Below are 8,294 nucleotides of genomic sequence, written 5' to 3'. Positions count from 1 at the left end.
CTATCTTCAGGGCTAGCTAGTTTCTTAGGCTGTGCCGAGTTGCATAGGGAGCGTTAGGCGCAATCCACGGCTATTTCTAGTGTGTTTGATAGGATTAGGGATTGCGGTCAGCAGAGTTCCCACGTCCCAGAGCTCGTCCTTATTATCAGTAACTATCAGGTCATTCCGTGTGCTCTTAACCACCAGGTCCATTATAGTCCTGACCACCAGGTCATAACAGTACAGGTGGCCCAAAGTACTAATGCATCTCAATAGAGGGATAAGAGAAGTTCTGAGACCATTTTTTTTTCTTTGCAGTGTGTTTTGTCTCTATTTTCCCCTTTACCTCTGGGTGGTTCAGGACACTGGTGTAAACATGGACATTCAAGGTCTGTCCTCTTGGATGGATAATCTCACTACAAGGATACAAAACATTCAAGATTTTGTGGTTCAGAATCCGATGTCAGAGCCTAGGATTCCAATTCCTGATTTGTTTTTTGGTGATAGATCTAAGTTCTTGAATTTCAAAAATAATTGTAAATTGTTTCTTGCCTTGAAACCTCGCTCCTCAGGTGACCCTGTTCAACAAGTAAAGATCATTATTTCTTTGTTACGTGGTGACCCTCAAGACTGGGCATTTTCCCTTGCGCCAGGAGATCCGGCATTGCGTGATGTTAATGCGTTTTTCCTAGCGCTTGGATTGCTTTATGACGAACCTAATTCAGTGGATCAGGCAGAGAAAATCTTGCTGGCTCTGTGTCAGGGTCAGGATGAATATATTGTCAGAAGTTTAGAAAGTGGTCTGTGCTCACTCAGTGGAATGAATATGCCCTGGCAGCAATCTTCAGAAAGGGTCTCTCTAAAGCCCTTAAGGATGTCATGGTGGGGTTTCCCATGCCTGCTGGTCTGAATGAGTCTATGTCCTTGGCCATTCAGATCGATCGACGCTTGCGTGAGCGTAAAGCTGTGCACCATTTGGCGGTACTATCTGAGCATGGGCCTGAGCCTATGCAATGTGATAGGACTTTGACCAGAGCTGAACGGCAAGAACACAGACGTCGGAATGGGCTATGTTTTTACTGTGGTGATTCCACTCATGCTATCGCGATCTGCCCACGCCTATTAACTAGTTAAATGCCGCTGTCAAAAGCAGACAGCAGCATTTAACTACCGCATCCGGCCGGGCGGCCGGAAATGATGGCATCGCCGACCCCGTCACATGATCGGAGGTCGGCGATGCTTCAGTATTGTAACTATAGAGGTCCTTGAGACCTCTATGGTTACTGATCCCCGGCAGCTGTGAGCGCTACCCTGTGGTCGGTGCTCACAGCACACCTGATTTTCTGCTACATAGCAGCGAACAGCAGATCGCTGCTATGTAGCAGAGCCGATCGTGCTGTGCCTGCTTCTAGCCTCCCATGGAGGCTATTGAAGCATGGCAAAAGTTAAAAAAAAAAGTTAAAAAAAATGTGAAAAAAATAAAAAAAATATAAAAGTTTAAATCACCCCCCTTTCGCCCCAATCAAAATAAATCAATAAAAAAAAATCAAATCTACACATATTTGGTATCGCCGCGTTTAGAATCGCCCAATCTATCAATTAAAAAAAGCATTAACCTGATCGCTAAACGGCGTAGCAAGAAAATAATTTGAAACGCCAGAATTACAAAAACGTATCTGCACCAAAGTGATATCATTAAAACGTCATTTTGACATGCAAAAAATAAGCCCTCAACCGACCTCAGATCATGAAAAATGGAGACGCTTTTTTTTAGCAAAGTTTGGAATTTTTTTTCACCACTTAGGTAAAAAATAACCTAGTCATGTTGGGTGTCTATGAACTCGTACTGTATAAGCAATAAATTACTTGGCACTCAGGAGATAGTTATGCAATTTGAGAAGTTCATTTATTCAGTGCATCCAGTTCAAAATTAAACGTTTTCGGTCTAATCACAAGACCTTCATCAGAAACAGTTTTGAATACTGAAACACATATGCAAAAGAACAAAAAAGAAGTTTTTTAGACAAAATACAAGATGCACAGTACAATTATATGCGTATAGTACATTCTGCTCATCAAAAAAGAAAAACTACATCACATGTTAAGTGGCGAACAACAATGGTGGCGGTCTAGGTGGATCCAACCTGGTGTGCCGTGAGGCGTGGGTCTCGTTCAGGAGATGCTAAGGACCGTGAACGTGTAAAGGAAAACTGTTGTGAAGTGACCGGACCGAGTCTAGCCGAAGGACTAATAAAATGAAAACCGACTGACCACCCCAAAAGGATACAGAGACTGAGGTGACCTCCCAAGACGCGGGGTCTTATGGCTAAGGTGCAGGGTGAGCTGCCTAAAACATAAAAACAGATATATGAATACATACAATAATGCCGTAGTGTAGATATGGTACAGAGCGACTGGGCATAAAATCCTATTAAACATGCCATAAGAGAGAACCGCCCCATGTGTGACCACCAGGAGCCTGTATCTAGATGTGTGGGTATAACCACAGAGTGCAATGCATGTAACTGGGGTAATATGTCCCCCAAGGTCCTAAACAATACCTGGAAGCCACAAGAAATATAAATGTGTCAGCCCTCAAGGTGCTAACTGCAGATGGAGTCCGGGAGAAAAAGGCGCCTGAGGAACATAACAGGATAGAGGTATAACATCATACATAGCACTGGCTCTGTCTGTAACCCAAGATGGGAAAACACCCCTGATATAATCGTAGTTACCTTTAGGAGTCTGGAGGTATAGGGGATTAGCGCTGCAGAGAGGCGAGATGCTCGCTAGGGTAGTGGCGCTATACAGGAGAGAAACAGGGAGTAGGTAACAGAGCCAAGATAAGTGCAGGACTGGGGGGGAAGGGGACATGAAGGAGGGCGCTGTAAAGAGGGAGCGCTACTATACCTGTAACCTCAGGGAGTGCTGGCGCGGTGCTGCAGAGATCGCGTGGCTCCCGGGACTGCTGACAAGCCGCGGCACTTCCGGATATAAGTGCGCGCTGCCAGAGAGTCAGCTGACCCATCGCGTCATAGAAACCACCTGACTAGCGAGGCTGCGCATGCGCAGAGAAAGAGCCGACATGAGGGGAACCCTAGAGAGCTAAAGCGCTAACGGCGCCTGTGCATAGGGACTAGCTATAGCGCTAACGGCGCCTGCGCATAGGAACTAGAGAATGGGAGCGCTGTCCATGATAACTGAAGCCGTGTACATGGGAGGGTAGGGCGCAGGGCGGGCCATAAGAGCACCGAAGTGCTGAAGGAGAGGCTGGAACGGATACATAGGCAAGGTTGGGGACCAATGTTAAAGGCAATCTACCCACTATCAGAAATCAGAGCAGGTCCCTAAGGTGGTCACACAGGTGCTATATGTTTAACACTCTATAATATAATGGCATTATATGGGGATACTCTACCATGTGAGATAAAGCCAGTGCTCAGTGCAAAAAGGTGCCGTGTCCTCTATTGCTATATGCTGAATCCTTGCACGAGCACCTCGGACAATGTCAAATGAGACCTTTTCCTTCAATGCAACAGAAGCGGCGGAAATTCTTTCAAAAGTAACCGCATCTAGCGATTTCCTTCAAATCCCTACTAAGGAACTCAAGAATCGCGACTTGGAACGTGAGTCTAGAAGAGCAGTTAATCTAGAACTGCACATCATCACGATAGCTGAGTACCTCCGAGTCCAGAGGATCCCACGGGGCCTACGGGTCCCTTTACAACCGACCTTCTTCAGGGAAGATAAAGATTACTGTACAAAGTTTGAACACATTCTGAACAAATGCTCAGCGGACCTCATGACCTTAACCCTCTCTTTTCTCCAGAAGAACCTGGATACGGTAAACGCCCAAATAAATGCTATCGAAAGCCAATTGACCAGCACTATGCCCCAGGAGGAGTTCCAGGAACTCAAGATAAAAAATCAAGAACTATTACGATCACACAGATTGGAATTAGAAAAGAGGAAAAGATCAAAATTCCTACGAGACACCGAGGATTATTTACAGAACCGAGTCTACCAGTGGCGGGATACTCGGCATTCCACCAGACGACACAGCTCTCTAAGCTCTTCTGGTTCCATCGACAGCAGGCCCGGCACCTCAAATTCTTCCATCTCCCACTCTTCTTTTTTAGGGAACAACCGCGGTCGCCAAAAGGGAAAACGAGGCGGGGGGGCCAGTGCCGCCGGGGAACCCAGAAACCAGATGGCAACACGCTCACAGGTAAGGACCTCCCACTGGTAGTAAATATCTCCTCGAAAAATTTGGACACACATCAACTGGCTGTACTTCAGAAGGGTTTATCCTTCTGTCCTATGTACAAGTTTAACTCATTTGAACTCAATATGGACCTACAGAGGTTTTATCGCAACCTCAGACTACGTGTCCATTTCTCGGAACAATCTCCTGCATTGAATCCTTCAAGGCAGGACAAGACCCTACTTGAACTCCGCGACCTGGGCCTACGAATCCGCAGTTCTTACATGCCACCACGGTCTAATCCACCGGTGGAAACTTTTGTTTCCCTTGTCGAGAGAGACATTAACACATTGACTCGAGAGATGGATCGGGGGAAGTTCCATTTTCACACCAATCTCTCACACTCGGAGAGACTTTCGCTGGAGCAACTATCGTCAGATAAATCTTTGATAATTAAACCAGCAGATAAGGGTGGGGCGACGGTCGTCATGGATAGGACAGACTACCTTGAGGAGGTGTTTAGACAATTAGGGGACACTATGGTGTACAAAGTAATACCACACAATCCTTTGAATCAGTTGGTCCAAAAAATCGCACCTATCATAGATTTTCACCACCAAGCAGGCACTATCGACAGTAAAATGAGGGATTTCCTCATTAAAAGGGACCCCATCACCCCCATATTTTATGTTTTACCCAAAATACATAAAAGACTAGTCAAACCACCTGGACGGCCTATTGTATCCCTGACCGATTCGGTCCTGTCTCCATTATCAATGGTGCTGGAGAAAATCCTAACGCCACTAATTAAAACCACCCGCTCTTTTCTGCTGGACACTAATGACTTTATTCAAGTTATTAAAGCCCTGGGCCCTATATCTCCCTCTTCCCTTTTAATTACTTGGGATGTTAACAGCTTGTACACTTCAATAGTCCACGAGAAAGGCTTAGCAGCTACGGACAGACTCCTGAGTGATAACAAAGTAGATATCAAAATCCGCCATTTCTGTGCCGACCTTTTGGGCTTGGTACTTAAAGAAAACTACTTTATGTTTCAGGACACCTTTTATGCCCAACAACAAGGCACAGCAATGGGTGCGAACGTAGCGCCCCCTTACGCCGTAGCGTATATGGCGGCCTTTGAAAATGACTACGTGTATAATCATCCCCTATTCATGACTCACTGCAGGGTTTGGCGGAGATATATCGATGATATATTTTGCATCTGGGACGGTCCCCTGGAGTCACTCCTGCCTTTTGACCAACACATCAACAGCATCTGGCCTGAACTCAAATTTTCCATACAACATGACACACATAGGATCAGCTTTTTGGATACCTTGATTTACAAGGAGAGGGAGGGCCACTTGGCAATAGATTTATTCACTAAACCAACAGATCGCAATGGTCTTCTACATTTCACCAGCTGCCACCCACCCTCCATTAAGAACTCCATTCCCAAATCGCAGTTCCATAGAGTTGACAGGATTGTCTCTGATGAAAATATCAGAAAAACCAGACTCATTGAGATGGAACACAAATTTACTGACAGGGGTTATCCCCAAGGGGTCTTGACGGATGCCAAACGGAGTTTATCATATAGCAAACCCAAGGATAACCAAAAGAGAATCCCCTTTGTTTCTACTTTTCATCCTTTCTCCAACCTGGTACAGTCTACCATCAAGAGACATTGGAACATTCTAACCAAAAGTTATCCCAACATTCCAGAGTTCAAAGTACCTTTCCTGTCATGTTTTAAGCGAGCCAGGAATCTTAAGGATAGGTTGGTCAAGGCAGATGTTGGCCCAGGCACGATGGTCCCCAAGCAAACCTTTCTACAAACCCAGAGACGAGGCACATTTCCCTGCCTAAACTGTCTGCAGTGCAGCAACGTTCAAAAGGGTCCCTCTGTCTTCCACCCACAAACTGGTAAGGCGATTCCTATCAAAGGGTTCTATACCTGTGAATCCACATTCGTGGTCTATCTTATCAAATGCCCTTGCGGTTTGGCCTATGTGGGGGAGACCACACAAACAGTGAGGGATAGGGTGGCCCAACATAAATCCACCATTCGATGTAATAAGACGCACCTACCCCTCCCATATCATTTTTCTGAAAAGAATCATAGCATTGCCCAACTCCGTTTCCAGGTTCTAGAACAGGTAGACACCCCTAGAAGAGGCCAAAACCGTATCAGTATGCTCCAAAGGAGGGAAGCATACTGGATTTATACACTACAGACTCTAGAGCCTAAGGGATTAAACAGGGACTATGACGTCTCAGCTTTTTTGTAATATACTGTGTACGTTTAGAGCTTATTTGATGATGTATATTGACCTTGTCTAACTATTGTTGTTTCAATTTAAAATGTCTCATACTTTCCCCTTGTTCCTCCACAGAACCGTTAATTGCACCTTTTTGCACTGAGCACTGGCTTTATCTCACATGGTAGAGTATCCCCATATAATGCCATTATATTATAGAGTGTTAAACATATAGCACCTGTGTGACCACCTTAGGGACCTGCTCTGATTTCTGATAGTGGGTAGATTGCCTTTAACATTGGTCCCCAACCTTGCCTATGTATCCGTTCCAGCCTCTCCTTCAGCACTTCGGTGCTCTTATGGCCCGCCCTGCGCCCTACCCTCCCATGTACACGGCTTCAGTTATCATGGACAGCGCTCCCATTCTCTAGTTCCTATGCGCAGGCGCCGTTAGCGCTATAGCTAGTCCCTATGCACAGGCGCCGTTAGCGCTTTAGCTCTCTAGGGTTCCCCTCATGTCGGCTCTTTCTCTGCGCATGCGCAGCCTCGCTAGTCAGGTGGTTTCTATGACGCGATGGGTCAGCTGACTCTCTGGCAGCGCGCACTTATATCCGGAAGTGCCGCGGCTTGTCAGCAGTCCCGGGAGCCACGCGATCTCTGCAGCACCGCGCCAGCACTCCCTGAGGTTACAGGTATAGTAGCGCTCCCTCTTTACAGCGCCCTCCTTCATGTCCCCTTCCCCCCCAGTCCTGCACTTATCTTGGCTCTGTTACCTACTCCCTGTTTCTCTCCTGTATAGCGCCACTACCCTAGCGAGCATCTCGCCTCTCTGCAGCGCTAATCCCCTATACCTCCAGACTCCTAAAGGTAACTACGATTATATCAGGGGTGTTTTCCCATCTTGGGTTACAGACAGAGCCAGTGCTATGTATGATGTTATACCTCTATCCTGTTATGTTCCTCAGGCGCCTTTTTCTCCCGGACTCCATCTGCAGTTAGCACCTTGAGGGCTGACACATTTATATTTCTTGTGGCTTCCAGGTATTGTTTAGGACCTTGGGGGACATATTACCCCAGTTACATGCATTGCACTCTGTGGTTATACCCACACATCTAGATACAGGCTCCTGGTGGTCACACATGGGGCGGTTCTCTCTTATGGCATGTTTAATAGGATTTTATGCCCAGTCGCTCTGTACCATATCTACACTACGGCATTATTGTATGTATTCATATATCTGTTTTTATGTTTTAGGCAGCTCACCCTGCACCTTAGCCATAAGACCCCGCGTCTTGGGAGGTCACCTCAGTCTCTGTATCCTTTTGGGGTGGTCAGTCGGTTTTCATTTTATTAGTCCTTCGGCTAGACTCGGTCCGGTCACTTCACAACAGTTTTCCTTTACACGTTCACGGTCCTTAGCATCTCCTGAACGAGACCCACGCCTCACGGCACACCAGGTTGGATCCACCTAGACCGCCACCATTGTTGTTCGCCACTTAACATGTGATGTAGTTTTTCTTTTTTGATGAGCAGAATGTACTATACGCATATAATTGTACTGTGCATCTTGTATTTTGTCTAAAAAACTTCTTTTTTGTTCTTTTGCATATGTGTTTCAGTATTCAAAACTGTTTCTGATGAAGGTCTTGTGATTAGACCGAAAACGTTTAATTTTGAACTGGATGCACTGAATAAATGAACTTCTCAAATTGCATAACTATCTCCTGAGTGCCAAGTAATTTATTGCTTATATTTGACGGGTTGGATACCTAACTTGTGCACCACCAAGAAGCCCTGAGTGCCGTGTCCTCTATTGCTATATGAACTCGTACTGACCTGGAAAATT

At 45.9% G+C, this 8,294-nt stretch overlaps 2 long non-coding RNA genes across 2 annotated transcripts; one reads left to right on the top strand and one right to left on the bottom strand.

Annotated features, from left to right (window-relative positions):
* Nucleotides 1–1,882: 1,882 nt before the first annotated feature.
* On the bottom strand, nucleotides 1,883–3,432 carry LOC138657938 (uncharacterized). Its single transcript, XR_011317264.1, has 3 exons — nucleotides 3,398–3,432; nucleotides 2,267–2,326; nucleotides 1,883–2,161 (listed from the first exon to the last, which is right to left on the bottom strand). It is a non-coding gene; the product is annotated as an uncharacterized lncRNA (long non-coding RNA).
* Nucleotides 3,433–6,577: 3,145 nt separating this feature from the next.
* On the top strand, nucleotides 6,578–7,999 carry LOC138657937 (uncharacterized). Its single transcript, XR_011317263.1, has 3 exons — nucleotides 6,578–6,631; nucleotides 7,703–7,762; nucleotides 7,868–7,999. It is a non-coding gene; the product is annotated as an uncharacterized lncRNA (long non-coding RNA).
* Nucleotides 8,000–8,294: the final 295 nt, after the last annotated feature.

The sequence above is a fragment of the Ranitomeya imitator genome, chromosome 1 (assembly GCF_032444005.1).
Source record: "Ranitomeya imitator isolate aRanImi1 chromosome 1, aRanImi1.pri, whole genome shotgun sequence".
NCBI lineage: Eukaryota > Metazoa > Chordata > Amphibia > Anura > Dendrobatidae > Ranitomeya > Ranitomeya imitator.
This window is presented reverse-complemented; position numbering and strand designations above follow the sequence as displayed.